Genomic DNA, 16937 nt, shown 5'->3' with positions numbered 1-16937 from the left:
GTAGATGGCAACAAAAAGGGACAGCTAGGCTGATCCTACAGTCGGTAACTGGACAAGGAACTTGTGTTGGCAGTGTCCCGGTCTCCCACCAACACCTTTGTAACAAAACCATTCTTCGGCCTAGACCTAAATATCTCATTCCCCCTTATGACGGGTGGTGGGCCTGCTCCTCTGGACTCACCCCTTGTGTACATGGACTAGTGCTAAAACAGACTAGAGATTTCTGTGTACTTGTACAATTGGTCCCCCAGCTGTTATATCACTCAGAAAGGGACATCTCCAGCCGCCTGGCTGAAACCCAAATCAGAGTTAAACAAGAACCTGTAACGGCCATTACTCTGACCGTTCTCCTAGGTTTGGGGCTAGCTGGGGCAGGAACGGGAGTTTCATCGCTAATACTACACAATAAACATTACAATGACTTAAGGGCAGCCATAGATATAGATATTGAAAGACTAGAAAGCTCCATCTCCCACCTCCAAGAGTCTTTAACTTCACTGGCAGAAGTAGTCCTCCAAAACCGAAGGGGGCTAGATTTAATTTTCCTTCAACAGGGAGGACTCTGCGTTGCCTTAGGTGAAGAATGTTGCTTCTATGTAGATCATTCAGGAGTGGTCAAAGAGTCCATGGCTAAAGTTAGGGAGGGCATCGCCAAAGTAAGCGAGAAAGAGAACTATCTCAAAACTGGTTCAAATCTTGGTTTAATTCTTCCCCTTGGCTAACTACCCTAATCTCTACCCTACTAGGCCCCTTGCTTATCGTGTTACTACTGTTGACCTTTGGACCTTGTATACTCAATAGACTAGTTTCGTTCATCAAAAAACGAATTAACGCTGTTCAGTTAATGGTGCTCAGGTCCCAATACCAGCCAATTCCTACCGACTTGATAGAATTAACCCCCAGAGGCCCATGATTGGCCCTCTATAGCATCATGAGAAGGGGGGAATGTGGGACCAAAATGACTCCATTTTGGAGCCGTCTCCTTTGTTCTCTCAAATTTGTGCTTAAACTAGGAATTCACCACTTGAAATTCCTGAGTTTATTACCCAACCACCTCTGTACCCGGGGAAAGAGTGTTCCAGGCACACTATCTATAAGATAAGCAGTTAATGAGCTAACTATCCACACAAGATAGATGCGGCCATTAGTCAGTGGGTCTGCTAACGATCAGTATGTGACAATCGGCCGTTAATCTTTGCCCCTTTCTCCCTTACAAAAACCAATACGTAATCCCCTTTCGACCCCCAAAGCCTAGCCAACCAAAACCCTACACTTCATATGTATTAAGTATTAACCAATCACCTGGCTACTAATAACCAAAGCTTGTTGTATTCTCAATAAAAACCCTGCTAGTTAGGGACACAGGGCTCTCAATCTCGATCCGCTGTGTCGGTGACAGTTGAGAGTCCCTGCTTAAGCTTGAATAAACGACCCTTGTGTGCTTACGTCGGAAACGGCCTCCTGGTGGTCTTTGGGACTTCACAATCTGGGCACAACACCACCTGCCGCGGGGACTTACAACAGTGCCCATAAACAGAAAGGGCTGGCCCTGCATCCAGACCCTTTGGGGCCCTGGGTCTTTGTTCTTTCGGTAGCAAGTTCTTCTGCGCTCCCATCTCAGCCAGCATCCTCTGGGCCAGGCAGGTAGGCAAGCGGGGTGGGGTCAGGGACCTTACACAGCTCGGATTCCAGGATGGTATCTGTGTTTTCCATTAGCAGTGAGTCACACCACCCAGAACATGAAACCTGTAGAGAAAAATTTACACCTCACATTTTACAAAATTTCTCACCTTCCTAAAGATTCTCGTGTGACTTCCTCATTTACTGTTTCCCAACATCAAGGAAGCCTGACAATCTGGAGGTCAAGAATCACTAAAATCACAGCAGAGCTGCCAGGAGAGAAGCCAAGAGAGCACAGGAGCAGGTGGGAGTGGGAGGAGAGAGGCAGCTGACAGGCAAGCTGGGGTCAGAGGGCGCTCCTGGCCCCGGCACCTTCCTTCACCACTGTTTGGGACCAGTCTGCACCAGGCCCCAGGCCTCAGGAAAGCAGCAGGGACATGTGAGTCATCTGAGCAGCTGGTTCCAGGCCACCAGGTCCTTACACAACTCCTCCACAGGACCAGCATGGATACACACTGACACACAGACACTTAACCCAAAGGTGGCCACTGAGGAGCTGCTGGCACTGTCAGGAGCTTGGCTTCTCCAAAGTTACCGAAGATCTTAGTTCTCCTCACCTTTAAACTACATGGAAACCAAGGTCTGCTTTTTCAAATGGTCCAACAGGAGGAAGAGGTCTGATGTTACAAATGCAGAGCTTGAACTGCCACCAAGAAAAGTAAAAACAAAAATTTTGGTGAGCTAATTCTTTATTTCTCTTAGTACATCTTCCCCCACCCAACCTCCAAGAGATTTGAGGGACATCACGGTAAAACACACAAACATCAGAATGAAATATAAGTGGAAAGACAAGCATGGAGTATTAAAGGAAAGAAAGAATCACAGCCAGAAGTCTGAAGTAAAGGGTGGGACTAAACGGGACAAAGCCCCTGCTTTCCAGTAAGTACCCTGGGGCAGCTTGCCCCTCTCCAGTCAGTTCCTCCAAAGAGGCTCACTTCCTTCTGTGAGCACCAAGAGGAAGCAGCACACTGCATGCCTACTGGGCTGATCCCTGTTTCATTCAGCCATCCTAAGTAAGTCTGTGAACAGAGGCTTTCCGGAGATCAGCCCAGGGCCTCCCTCCCTCAGGTGCGGGCAGCATCCACCACAAGCCACACCCTGCCCAGAAGGCTCCATTTCCTCTGAGCAACCCAAATCAGCTTGCCATGACTCACCGCCCAATCCAACCATGGAGAGGCACACACAGCCCCAGGGGCTCCTGCCCCTCCCAGAACAGGGGCGGACGGATTTGTGCACCTGCGAAGCTCTGGCCCTGGGTGCCTGTGGTGCCGTCTGCACGCTGTCCCTTGCTGGGCTCTGTCCTACTGGCCGGGCATCCCTGGTGGTGCTCCAGGCCTCATCTGGGTGGCACTCTGTCACCAGCGCCTGAGCCTGGCTGAGATGCTCCAGGGGCGGCACACATCTCACTGGGCACCTGCTTCGCCCTCCCACAGCCATTCCAGGTGAACCTGGCCCAGATCTGCCTCAGACCCACGAGCACTCTGGGCCCCATCCTGCCCGAGGCTGGAAAAGCCACCACCTGTCTGGCTTGTGTGCTGCCGCACTCTCCAGGAGGGATGCCCCTCAGAGGACCCCCTGGGACCACCACACACGTGTGTCAAATGCTTCAGGCTTTTACACAAGTCCTTCCCAGCAGCAGCATCAACCTGCTCCCAGTTCCCACCCACTGAGGGAGAAAGGGATTCCCTTGGACTCTTTAGATTTCATTCTTACTCCTCAACAGGGGCAGCTCTCATCAGTTGTCCTACAGCTCAGAAGCTGAGACTTCTTGGGAGCAGAAGTCGTGGAATAACCGTAAATGCATGGTGGGGGCAGTCTATGGAGACTCCAGTGGACCGTGCCCTGTGGAGCTGCCAGCCTTGAGCACAGGGAGACATGTGGCTCGTGTCTGGAGATCTGGGGCCTGGGATGGGGAGTGGCCACAACACACCTCACCACGCCCATGGCGGTGTGGGCCTGCAGGGGGAGCTAGGAGTGAGCACAGCCAGCAACCTCCAGCAGTTACAAGAAAATGAGCTCTTCCATACCTGATGGAGCCTGGGCACAGGTTCTTCCCCACTCAGACCTCCACGCCAGAACACAGCAGGCCAACACGATGACCCACCTGAGACCAGTGCAGAGAGAGCCGCCCAGGCAGACTCCTGAGCCACAGAAACTGTAGGACAGTAGAGGGCCCTTCAAGCTTGAGTTTAGGATGACTTGCTACGCAGCACCGTAAAAGCAATAAGCTTAACTTGGTAACCTGCGGCAGAATATACAGAATACACCGTGTGTCACACATAACAGGTACAGTGGGACAGCCCCACCACCTCATCCTGTGAGCAGCCCTCAGGCAAGAAGGCCGATCCTCACCCTCCTGGAAGTGGGAGGACAGACCGCACAGTACTCAGCCCTCGAAGGTCTGCAGCACTTCTTCAAATAGACCCAAGTAAAGCAAAGACGAGTTGTCAGCCTCGACCTCTATGTCGAGGACAGAGCAACTAAATGTGCTCAGACTTCAAAGCAGAGCTCACAGCTTCAAATTAATTTCCAAACAGGTGGAAGACATTTAGCCTCATGCCCATGTGCAAATAAAGAACACACAATTTCTCCAGTATTATTGCATTTCACCTGGGTACCTGACATAGTGCTTAGAAATGCCACCCAGTAGTTACTTCTTTGCCAAATATCCTTGCCAATACTCTGGCATTTAGCTACCTAATAGCTCAAGGTTAAATACAAAAATTCCCTAAGAAAACTTTCAAAGGAAGACCTTGTAATTTGTTCTTAATTTCCCATTTGTACCAATAAATCTTTCATTCCCAAACACAATAAAAAACCTGTAAGGGTCAAACAACCTACTCTATTCTGAAAATTCTAAAGTAACTTCCTAACAATCTTTCAAAAACTCTTTTTTTAAGATTTTTATTCTTAACTGATGGTTTTTAATTCTTTTAACTAAGAGTTTAAACTCTGTTTGAAAGTTGAATGCATAAATATATTCAGTTTCTATTACTCTCAAGAGATAAATTATTATTTTTATGACGAATACTGTGACTAAAGTTGTATTTATTTCAGATTTTGAAAAAGGCTGATTTTAATATCAGGGATATTTTTAGATATTCAAATCTGTTAAATTACATAAAAGAGAACACAATAAAAACTTCACTCGTTACAGAAACCTGTTGTGTGCCCCTGAAATCCGCGGAACCCCTTATATGCTCCCACTCCTTCACAGACCACTCTGGAAGTGGTGTGGGACTGCATAACCTTTGTTCCTTTTCTCCAGCCCCATTGTGATTAAATGTGAGTTAATGGATAAAGATGCTTGTTAGTTTTGGGACACTAGATAAAAATCTGTAACAGACCTAAAGTCCCAAAGTAAATGACTCAACTCCTTGTTTGCCCAGAACATCAGTTCCGGGCACCACAATTTTTAAAACAAGTTGCAAATGTCTGCTGACCATCAATACGTGACAGTCGACCACTAACCTTTGTCCCCTTTTCTTTAATTCTATATGTTAACTTCCCCCTCAACCCCCTATAAGAACAGCCTCGGACTCTGAGCCAGCTGCCTCTCTAAGCTATTTTGCTTTGGGAGTGCCGTCTGGCCAGACTAATAAAGGTCTGTTTTATTTTCCAACTTGTCTGGTGTGTTCCTTCCCGGGTGTGCTTCACTACAGTCAGCTCCTCGGAGCGTTTGGTAAGGCCCTCAGTCTTACATTCTAAAGACACCGCTGAGATTCCTGGGTGTGCTTCACTACAGTCAGCTCCTCGGAGCGTTTGGTAAGGCCCTCGGTCTTACAGTGGGAACGCTACTGCCAAGGTTCACCCCAGCCTCTCAGCCCGGGTTCTCACATCCCATCCACAGCAACAAAAACCAGCAGCACCCGTTCTGTAGCACAAAGCACGGACTCTCCACATCACCCATTCTTCCCACCTACTTTCCACTCTCCTGGGCTCAACTCCAGCCATGAAACAGCAAGCGACCCACGCCGTGGAACCCCTCAGTGAGGTGGGCAGCAGCAGGGACCCAGAGCCAGGCAGCAAGGACAGAGCCCCTGAGGAGACGCCCGTCCCAGCCCAGGGAGCAGACAGGACGTCCCACCCCAGCGTCCTCCACCCTGGGTTCTGGTAACTCATGCCCTTCCACGACCCACAAGCACACATCCACACGTCAGTGCTCCAGAGAAAGAAGACTGAGCGTGACTACTGCTCTCACGGAAGTGAGCCTTCAGAAAAGCGTTCTGGACAGACAGCCCTAGCAAGCCCCCGCAGGAGTGCGGACTAAGTTCCCACACACCGCACCCTGCGAAGCCCGAACACTCCGCGGGGATGAAGCACGGTCCTACAGGACCAGTGACCTGGCTGCAATGAGCGGCAGCTGTGGCCCAGGCGCCCCTGTGGGCACAAGAAGAGGAGGATGGGCTGGCCTCCTGAGGACTCCCTGGAGCATGGGCTCCTGTGATGCGTGGTAGAGAACGGAAGACAACAGGGAGGTGAGCGTGTTTTGGCTGCTGTTTTTGCAGTGCTGGGTGGAATGCAGGGCCTCGAGCAAGAGGCAGACCCAGGCCCCTGAGCTGCATGTGATGTCTTCGCAAACTAAAGGGAGACACGCGTTCCCGAGAAAGGTCAGCGAGAAGCCCGGCCGCAGACCTCCTCCCTTTCCCAGGAGCAGACTCCTCTGGCTGGGGCCTGGGCCCTGTGAAGTACAGCCATGGAAAACAACACACAGCCTTGAGACGGAGGACAGAAGCATTTGGCAGAAACTCGGGAGAGGAAAAACCACGGCTGTTTCCAGACACCTAACGTTGCAGAAAGACGAAGGAAGCAGAGACATGTCCCAAGCCCTTGTTGCTCAACCTCAGGTTTTCAGGAATGCTGAGGAGGGCCACCTCCACCCTGGGACAGGAACACACCTGTATTCTCGTGTCCAACACATCTTTACATCCATTTCAGAAAATGCACGTGTGCATTCCCTGAACCCACAAGCAACACTTTATTTCTGCTTGAATCCATGGGAGATGCAACCCAGTCTGTCAGAGCCACAGGAACCTGCCCGCAGCAGGAGTCCCGGAGCCTCTGTCCTCCAGGAGGCGAGGGCAGGACTTAGATAGCCTTGGCCACACAACTGAGTAGAGGCATCACCCCTGAGGTTCGGGGCAACAGATGAACACAAGGGCTCTAGTCTGCCTGTCCTCGTGGACACTAACAACACCCAGAGGCGAGGACAGCACACCTGGGGCCAGACTGAGGGCTGGTGCAGATGACTCGATCTACAAGAGCATCTTGCAAACGTCCTCCCTGCGCTCCCACACAGCCTCAGGCCTGAGCTGGCCACACCCCACCCTCACCTTCCGTGGGGCCCCCAGGAATACCGGCCCTGCAGGGCAGGCCCCATGTTGGCTGGGTTTTCACTGGCACAGTCCACTCCCTCCTCTGCACCTCCATGGCCAGCGGCCCCCACAGCAGCCTCAGAAGACGATTCAAGGCAGACGCCCAAGGTCATGGCACAGCCTCTCATCTTGAGACCCTCAGCTCAAGGCCTGTCCCCTACCGTGACGAGAAAGGCCGAGGTGAAGGGTCTTTCGGTGGGGACACGGCAGGGCACGGCGCACACTACTGTCAACCTTCTCGCACACCAGAGCCCACAGACGGATGCCGCCTGCCTCTGGCACGCCGAGACTGATGTCACAACCTGCGCGTCTGACCACTCAGCCCCAAGCTGGGCCTCCGCTGCCATCAGACTGAAGACTCCAGCTGGGACGTCGGACCACGTGCAGCACACACCAGGATTTCAGCTCTGGCCCCAGCTCCACTTGCCAACTTCGACAGCTGCGGCAATTAGGACAGGAAGAAACGGGCATCAGAGGAGCATCTGGGTCATTCGTTTCCAGATGATAAAAATAACGATAAAGCGAACACTCACTCAGCACTTTCTTTTATGTATTTATTATTTTTGCAGCACTAGGGATTGAATGCAGGGCCTTACACACACTAGGCAGGGCCCTGCCCCTGAGCCACATCCTGACTTTGCACGCTTGTCTCATCGATATAGCAGCGCTGCACAGATACCGTTACCCTCAGTTGACAGAAGAAAACCAAAACCTAGAGAAGCTAGGTAGCATGTCCAGGATCACACAGCTTCTACAATGAGATCCACCCAGCAATCAAAACAAACGGTTACAATGAATAAAACATACCTGGGCCATCAAACGTGGATACATTTTGTTCTTGGGACCATATTAAAAAACTGTTATTGTTTTATTGCCCTGAGACTGAGCAATCCATTTGGAAACAGCCACTCCCCAACAACAGCCTTTCGTCAGAGGCTTCTGGTCGTTTCCCGGAAGGAACAGAACGGCAGAGGCGAACGCCGCTTCTGCAGAGGCAGAGCCACAGCCAGGACCTCCCAGCATCCATAGCACGGCTCCACCCCAGGCTGGCAAGCAAACAAGCTGAAGACGTATGGGGTCCCAAGTCCCTACCACAGGAACTCCGCTGCTCTGCCTCTGTGACCCTCAAACCCTAAACTGGGAGGCAGAGCACATGCAGATACTATGCGCTGTTAGGACAGAATGCCAAGCCCGGTTTTCAAAAGCCAAAGATGAAGATCTTCACCCTCATTTTACAGACCTCACTCCGGTACAGGCTGCTTCTGCGCACCGTGGCTCAGGTTTGAGAGAAGCTAAGATGACGTGCCAGGAAGAGCCCGGGTAAGCAAAGGGAAAAGTGAGACCATGGCCTCCTGGGCCTCAGCGGCAGCAAGTCACCCATGAAGACACACTCTCACCCCGAGGCACCAGCAAACAGAACCAGGAACCTTCCTCAGGGCAGGGAAGCAGGGTGGAGGGGTGGAAACCGAGCCCAGACACACGGCCTGATGGTTGGCTGGAAGCGCCGCACTGTCTGGAGGCGAAGGAACCACACAGAAGCAAGCAGCTAGGCAGGATGGGTGCAGCAAAGCAGGAGGACACTGGGCCTGGGAGGCCACGGGCGTCTTAGGGCCCTAAACACCACGGTAAGGACACGGCTCCGCTCAGACATGAGGAACCTCGGAAGGGACCTGCATGCTTTCAGCCAGGACCTACTGCACTGGATGCTGCAGCGCCCAGCCCTGTGCCCGATGCTGAGCTCACAAGAGGAAGGTTAGGGTTAAATAGGCAAAGTCGGACTCAGTCTGTGACGGCAGCTAAGGACCTGCCTCGCACAGACAAAGTAAGAATTAGCAGACAAAGTTAGAGAAGCACCTGTGAAGCCTCAGTGAGCACTTGGAAATGAGCACCCTGCCCTCCCTCTACTCACACAGATCCTGAACTTTCCTTTCGTTCTGCCAAAGAAACAGAGGATCCCAAAGTTGTTTAAATCAGCAGCAAAAAATGAGTTTCAAAATTGTTTTAGTCTTAACTAAACCTCACTAGATTCTAATTATTTCAACCTGTCCGTGGTTTTGCATGTTAACTAGATAGTTTAAAAACCGTAATTCCCTATTTCCCAGCATTTGTGAGGGGCAGAATGTGTCCTGCGCACTGATACCTAGGCATGCATTCATCTGCGGTTTCGTGAGCAGACTTGGTAACACCTACAGCTAGTCACTCTCCATTCCATTGCGCGGCGTCTCTGCGCTGTGGCCCTGTAAGGCCCTAACGCTTGTCAGCTGGACTGCCCAGCCTTTCAATGCAGTGTGTCCATGTGTTTGTGCACATTTACACACTCAGGGTATGACACTTAAACACACAGAGAGATCACAGGTATCACACTTTTAATCTCTGAAAACAGTGCTTGGCAACCCATGTGAAGCAGTGTCAGCTGCTCCTGCTGTCCACGGCTCTTAGGCCAGCCATGACCTCCCGAGAGGGCTCCATGGCTGGTGGTTTTGGCCTGCAGAGAGGAGCAAGATCTTGCCGACCAGGCAAACTTTATGATGTCCTGAAGGATGACCCTTCCAGCACAGCCCATAGGACTCGAGCTAGCTGGGAAGCAGGAGGGAGCGGAATGCTCTCTGCTGGTGCCTACACTTTCCAAACGAGGTCTGGAACCCGGCGTTCCGAAATAACCGGATGGAAACACGTTGCACTGCGAAAATGCCTTGCCCTGGCTCTCTCCGATATTCTGAATGGTCCCTCTGGCCCCCCAACCAGGATGTCGCACAGCTTGCCCTCCAGAGTGGTGGCTGGGCCCTGACAAGCCCAGGAAACGGGGACAGTGCCAGGCACCTCAGCCAAGCACCCAGCCTGCTGTGACGGCAGACGCATGGGTGATAGCTTGGGGACAGCCCTGGACAGAAAGGGCCACCTGCAGAGTGGGGCACCGAGGAGAGCAGCACGGGAAACATGGGGCAGGTGTCGTCCAGGGTGGGCGGGAGCACGTCCCACCCTGCACCCTGCGTCCCCGGCTCTGGGGGTGACCGTCCAGCCTGCAAGGACACGGCAGCCTCCGACACCCACGGGGATGGGTCACTGTGACCACAGTGGACATGAGCCTCTCCGGCCCTCAGCCGAGCTCCAACTGCCAAGAGCCTCAGCGGCTTACACGCCAGTCACTCCCGGTCTGCAGGCCACGGGCTCCTCAACACGTGAGCGGGTCCCTCCTCACTCCACGCCACTCTCGGCAATGTTTGCCTGCCCTCTCCCAGACCATCAGTAGACAACTGTAGAGCTGGAACCCGTCAGACGCCACCGCTAACAGGTGAAGTGCGGATGGGCTGCTCTGCACGCTGCTGAGCGGAGATGGCAGAGCCTGCACCAGGAGAGCCTTTCCTCACCCTGTGGGTTTCGTCACTCTAAGAAGCCCACAACACTGTAAACTGATTTGCGAGTTTCCATACTTGCCGCCAGATTTCCACTTCTGCAAAACTGATTTCAATTAAAAAAAAAAAAAGCAATGCTAATCTAGTTCTTCACATGGTCCAATTTATTCACAATGTGCGGTAAAAATCTGGAGGACAAGAAATCAGCTGCTGGCAAATAACGTCACTAGTTAACTCATTGTCTTTATTTTTAAATCACTGCTTTACTTTGAAATTATTTCCTCCTCTGAGCTCTGGAAAGTTTTTAAAAAGCAGGCGCTGCCAAACAACGGCCGGCCCCGTAAGGAGTCAGAGTTTGGTTATTTTAAGGCATTTGTTTCACTCCCTCTCGGCTGAGGGAGTTCTCCCGAAAATCCATCCAAGCCACTAACTCTGTCAGGAACTTCTGCAGGTTTACAGCGTAACACTGCATATTTCAACATTTTAGGGTTTTCCTTTGCACAATGTGATCTGAAGTTAAAGGCAGAGGCATGAGAAAGGGAAGCCCAAGGGGGCAAGCTCAGGGTGCTTAGGACAGCAGCCACATGACAGGGCGAGGGAAGGGGAGAGGCCGGGGACAGGAAGCAGGGAGAGGGATGGAGGAGGAACTGGCCAGAGGAGAAGGGAAGGAGAGGTCCAGGCCTGAGCGGAAGGAGCAGGGGGTGCCAAGGGGAGCTGCTTCTCCGCCCTTCGCACCCTGAGCCACACCCGCAGGGGCAACCTGGCTAAGGAGCAGGGACATCTGTACCACGAGAGACCCTGCCATGCCATGACACCGCAGCAGAAAGAAAGGCACTGACTGAAACCCGGCAAAACAAAGGACGCACAACCACCAGGCATGGAGGATCCTCAAAGCTCTCGAGGGGCCTGGACACAGACGCAGGGCAACCCCGGGAAAGAACCTAAACTCACATGTTGCACATCCTGGTTTCCTGCATCACTGCCAAATATTTATTTATGGAAGTTTAAGGAATTTTGAAATCACAAAAGCAAAATAGACAGCCAATTTAGTGATCATAAACCCGTTAATAAACTGCGTCTCATTTCAGGTGTCTTCACCCCGATCCTGATGGCTGCTCCATTTTAAGGCTAACAAGAAAAAATTCCACAGAATTCACTGCAAACCGGAGTTCAGCAACCTCCTCCAGCCCTCACAAGGCACTGCAGGGACAGGAAGTGAGGACACCTAACAGCCGACAGCATCTGCCCAGACCCTGCCACTTTCAACTTGTCTTCTCAGTTAGAAAAACACAGGTCAGGGCCAACGGGATTTCTTTTCTGAATATTAGGTGAAAACTCAACAGGAAGAGAACCAGACAATGGAAGTCTGACTCCTCTGGACCAGGACCTGAACCCGACGCTGTCCACTATTAGAACTGCACTGCTGGCAGACGGGGCTCCTTGCCGGGCCCTGCAGGCTTGGGCTGCGAGGTCCTCTGCTGTGCGCCATCCGGGCATCCAGGCACCAGCAGCACCCCGGTCCCTGCCCGCCAGATGCCAGCACCACATCCTGTGCCAAGAGAAACGTCTCCAGGCTGTGTCGAGTATCCCGAGTAAGAACCACTGCGAGAAACACCCAGGCCCATGAAAAGTGCGCCTCTGGACAGGTGTGGTGGCCCAGGGCTGTCATCCCAGCACTGGGAGGTTGAGGCGGGGGGAACTCGAGTTGCCCAGCCTGGACAGCCTAGGAAGACCTTGTCTTGGAACAAAAAATTTTAGAAAGGCTATGGATCCCCAACAGCCACACTGACAGGCCAGCCACATGGCTGTGGGCAGCAGACACCACTCCCCATGAAGAAGCCACTCCACGGGGAGTGGGGCAACGCCCGAGTCTCGCCTGCAGGAAAGAACAGGACCAGCTCTGAACACTCCTTCCCTGGCCACCTAAAGAAGGTGAGGGCTCAAACTCAGGCCTTAAGGTGGGGCTTCCGAAGGTCATTCAGAGGGAGATTTTCACAGCGGAGCCCTTCCGCAGGGGGCCAGGCCACGTCACTGCCCACCCCGCCACAGCTGCCTGTGCAGCCGAGGACCTGTGACAGCACCCGAGCACTGTGCAAGCCAGTCACTGTCCACACAGGCATCCAGAGCCTGCACTTCTCCACGCCACTCTGCCAAGAGAAATGTGACAGAAGGCAACCGAGACCTCTGGACGCCAAACACGCAGGCCAAGTGACGTCCGGCAGCCCCACCGTCCCAGCAGGTGCACTTGCTTCTGAGCCTTCCTAGGGCTCGGGCTCCATCCATCCCGCCAGCACATGCCAGGGCACAGGCAGGGGCTCTCTGAGAAGCAGCTGTAGCCCAGGCTGTGGCCGATGCCAGCGTGCGGACCTGGAGCTGGATGCAGGGCCCTACACTGCCCGCCTGCCCCACACCCCAGCTGCCTGGTAAAAGGCTGATCCCGGGCACAAAGGCGTCAGGAGCGCCTCACAGCCCCAGCCGAGAACCTCACAGACTGAAGTGCACACAGGTCTCCCGGGATCTCATCAGAGCCAGGCAAAGCCCAGGCCCATCCCACCCTGGTGTCAAGCAGCCTGAAGACCCAGGGGCTGCTCGCCCCGCTTCCCACTCGCCGGTCGCCCCACGTGGCCTCTCCTCACCTCCCTGTGTGGCCCCGACTCAGGCACAGCGTCCACGGGGACTCACCACTTCCACGGGTGCAGGGCAAGGACACCACTCCTGCTGGCCACAGGGGATGCCTGGTGACTCCCAGAGCTAGGGCACGGCTGTCCTGAGTGGCCGTCTGTCCCCCGAGTGCCATCACATTCGTGCCTTCCAAGCTGTCACTGGACCTCACGTAACATGTGTGTTCCCACGTGTCCATGGAAACAGATGTCCCAAAAGTGGATCCATCAGCCCCAAGCACCACCAAAGCAGGAACTTCACGGGAAACATCCGGAAGACCTGCTGTGTGTGTGTGTGTCAGGGAAGGGAGGGAGCCCTGAATTTCAATAGCAACACCCGGAGGTGCAAACACAAACACCACAGTACTAACCACAGCGCCTTCCGTGAGGGTCGATAGATGAGCTCAGGCTTCAGAGATCAACCAGTAATTACAGAAATCAAAGAGAAGCAGAAGTCGGTAACAGGAAACCTAAGGCCTTTCCTGAAGTTAGCTCACGTTTCCGATCAACTCCAATAAGGACAACAGACGGGAGGTCGGGTGCTGGTGGGCCCTGGGAGCCGTCCAGCTTCTGGCCCATTAACCCTCGCCCACTCCACCCAGGTAACCACTGTACCCGAGGTTCAGGGAGAGGCAGAGGGGCTGGGGTCGCTGCCCAGGGCCTGGCAGCCTGGGGGAGGCCAATCAGCTGGGGTCGGACAAGACGCCTGGTGCTCCCAGCAGGGGATGGCCTGAACCCAGGGCTCAGGGAGCACTGGAAGCCCTCTGCACGCGCGACGAGCATGCAAACGCCACCCCAAGGGACTCCACGGGTTTGGCAGCCAGAGCTGAGCTGGGCCAGTGGGCTGTTGTCTACACCAGGGTAGAGCTCTAACACTTCTGCCTCCCCTGCCTTAACCAGATGTCACCAGTCACCAAACACAGCTCCAAGCCCGAAACCCAGACTGTAGGAGGAACTGCATGTCCTTGCAGCGACCCTCCCGAAGCCATACACGAATCATCCAGGCAGTCAGCGGAAGCTGTCTTCACGTCGCTCTGGGGGGAAGCCAGGCAGAAATGAAGAAATAAGCAGGGGCGTCCAGCGCCACAGAAAGAGGAAACCCAGATGGCCCGGGGGTCTCTTCGCTGTTTGGACACTGCTCTGAGGACCCCAACTCAAGCCTGACCCCATCCCCAGCACAGCAGGACCAGCCAGCCCCCAGGGGACACTCAGAGTGGTGGCCCAGCCTCCTACAGAGCAGGTGAGGATGGAGCGGCCACCACCCTCCCGAGACCCCTTCCTAACGGGCAGGACTCGGGGTCTCTTCGGTGAACCTGCAGCATTGGCTTCCGATTACAGGAAGACACGCTGGACACGCTGGGCATTGTGACAGTCGCTGTCACTCTCCAGCCTCCAGCAGGGTGACGAGGACACACATCCCACGGAAGCTGCACCCACCCAGCCTGCTGGGCCACGGGGCCAACACGGCAAAGGCCATGCATTGGCACAGACAGCCGCTCGGGCACCAGCGCCCCAGGACCTGTCCCTGTTGTCCCCCTGCTCCTGCAATCCCTCAGGTACGCCTGCTCCCACCCACCACAACCACACGGCCAGCTCTGCTGTCCACTCCAGCAGTGCCTCTGCCCTGGCTCCACCTCCGCACAACACCAGCTTCCCTCTCAGGCTCCCAGGGCTCCCTGAAGGGGATCCCATGAGCCCTTGCAGATCCACGGGGCACGCCCAGGAGCTAGGAGACCGCTCACGTGGCACTTCCCGCTTCTCACCCACCAGCACCCACAGGAGCCATGGGACGCGCCCACCAGACAGGGCCAAGGCAGGGCTGTGGGGTGAGACAAGTCTGGGATCCCTCCCTCAGAGCTGCTCTGTCCATGAGCGTGGTGGTGAACACCTGGAATCCCAGCACCTCGGGAGGCTGAGGCAGGAGGACCACAAGTTGCCAGCCTGGGCAACTTAGTGAGACCATCTCAAAATAAAAAACAAAAAGGGCCAGGGATGTGGATCAGTGCAAACACCCTGGTTCCAACCCCGGCGCGCACACACACAGGCGGCCGACGTATGTTCATTTACCACTCCCCAGCAACCATGGAGATCCACTGCACAGGCGCTGGGCACAGCAGCGTGCAACTGGGCAGCACTGCTCCTCCCACAGCTAGGGCTCATGGTCCGTGGTGGGTGGGCAACCGCATAAGGGCACCAGTGTACACTCGTGCACACCCCTGTGCACACACAGGCCCTCCATGGCCGAGCTCTCAGAGATGCTGTCCCAGCACTGCAAGTCAGGAGGCCAAGGGAGTAGCCTTGGAGGGAGGGGACAGCATGGCACATGGAAGGGACACTCAGGGACATGAGCCTCGCACGCTGGAGACACTGTGTGGCTCCATGCCACGTGGACCTGTGACTCCACACCCCCAGCCTGTGCCCACTTCCACTGAGGACACAGGGACCCATGGAGTCTTCGCAAATGTCAGCTCACGGCACCTAAAACAAGGCAATGCCAAAGGAGCACCACGCGCCCACGAGTCCTCCCCAGGCTGCACAGGGTGCCCAAGAGCCCCGAAGATGTCACCCCCAGAGCTCCACTGCAGACACAGACTTGTGGCCCTGGGCCGGGCAGCTGCTCCAGTGAGGACAGCACGGTCACAGCTGAGCTCTGTGCTACCCAGGAGGAGGACACCACGGGCTTCGGCCAGCCGCAGGCCACAGCTCTGCACCTTTAGGCCCCTCACGCTGCAGGGGTCACATCCCCTCTCAGCCCACACTGTGTCCAGGGAGGCGTGAGGCAGGGTGATGGGCAAAGCTCACACGGCCGGCCTTCGCCTTTGGGAGCAGCCACAGCCTCTCCCCGCCGGCCAGCCGCTGCTTCCACAGCCCTACGTCCATCTCACTCCTCCTGCCTTCAGCTCGCTGACTGAGCAGAGCTCCTCCCAGTCCGCCCCTGCCCATCAGCAGGTGCAGGCTGCACCCACCACCCAGCAGGTGCAAGCGGGAGCACTGAACCCCTCACAGCACAGGGGACAGGAGGGGCGTCCGCTGAAGGCTGAGGGTCCCCTGTCAGCTCTGCCCCCTCCAGCCTCCCTGGGGAGCAGTGTGACAGCCCCAGCATCCTCGCCCTGCATCCCCACCAGTGAGTGCGGCCCACACACAAACGTCTGCCCATCGGCCCGCTGTGGAGAAGCAGCGCTTGGATGGCACCGAGCACCCAAGGCTGGGCCAGGGGCCGGCAGGACCCTCTCGGCCACACTCCAGAGCCAAGCTTAGAGGCGTGTGCTGCACACAGCGTGCAGCCACACTGCCGCCGCCACTTGCGTGGCCTTGCTGTGCGGCCCTCACGCAGCCGCTGTCCAAGGCTCCCGGGATGCTGAGGCTGGGACGCAGTCAGGAAGCCTCGGAGAGCAGCACCAGGCCGGGGAGCACCTGACGGGGGGGGGCGGACAACGGGCCCGCATCCACCCACCCATCCAACCGCGTGCTCCGGCTGTGTGTGTGCAACTCACATCTGCACGGCTTCCCTCTTGCTCGCCCTGCTCACCAGCCAACCCGGGGCACACAAAGAGAGACACTGGAGTTCTTCCGCCGGTGCGCAGACGGCCCAGTCCCATCCAAGGCAGCCTGATGCCCGTGCAGCACAGACTGGTCTCCTGCCGTCCGCCTACCACCCTCAGGGACATGAGGGGCAGGAAGGCGCCAGCCGCCTCAGCTCACGAAAACCCACACCCAGTCCTCAGCCCCTGCAGGGGGACCGATGCCCAACCTGTGAGGGCGGCCGAGCCCACGTGTCCCGAGAGCTCCGGACTACCGGCCACTGCTCGGAGCCAGCGCCCGCAGCGCAGTGGCCTGGAACCAGCTGCCGCCTGCTGGAATGTCCTCCT

At 55.3% G+C, this 16937-nt stretch overlaps 1 protein-coding gene across 5 annotated transcripts in view; it reads right to left on the bottom strand.

Moving 5' to 3' along the window:
• Ldlrad4 (low density lipoprotein receptor class A domain containing 4) overlaps positions 1-16937 on the bottom strand; it is a 250063-nt gene that overhangs the window by 225885 nt on the left and 7241 nt on the right. Inside the window, exons 1-3 of one of the 5 annotated variants that reach the window (XM_087195247.1) lie at positions 3708-16433; positions 2238-2323; positions 1447-1746 (exon numbers count right to left, since the gene is read on the bottom strand). The exons of 3 other annotated variants lie outside the window; for them this stretch is intronic. The gene's annotated coding sequence lies outside the window, so the exon portion shown is untranslated. Of the gene's footprint in view, positions 1-1446; positions 16434-16937 lie in introns of those variants that run through there. One more of the 5 variants, XM_087195241.1, reaches the window with a different exon arrangement.

Source organism: Heterocephalus glaber, unplaced genomic scaffold, assembly GCF_053883595.1.
Source record: "Heterocephalus glaber isolate CG9 unplaced genomic scaffold, H.glaber_assembly_v1.0 deba00000331, whole genome shotgun sequence".
Taxonomy (NCBI): Eukaryota; Metazoa; Chordata; class Mammalia; order Rodentia; family Bathyergidae; genus Heterocephalus; species Heterocephalus glaber.
Note: the sequence above shows the minus strand (reverse complement) of the source record. Positions and strands in the feature narration are given on the sequence as shown.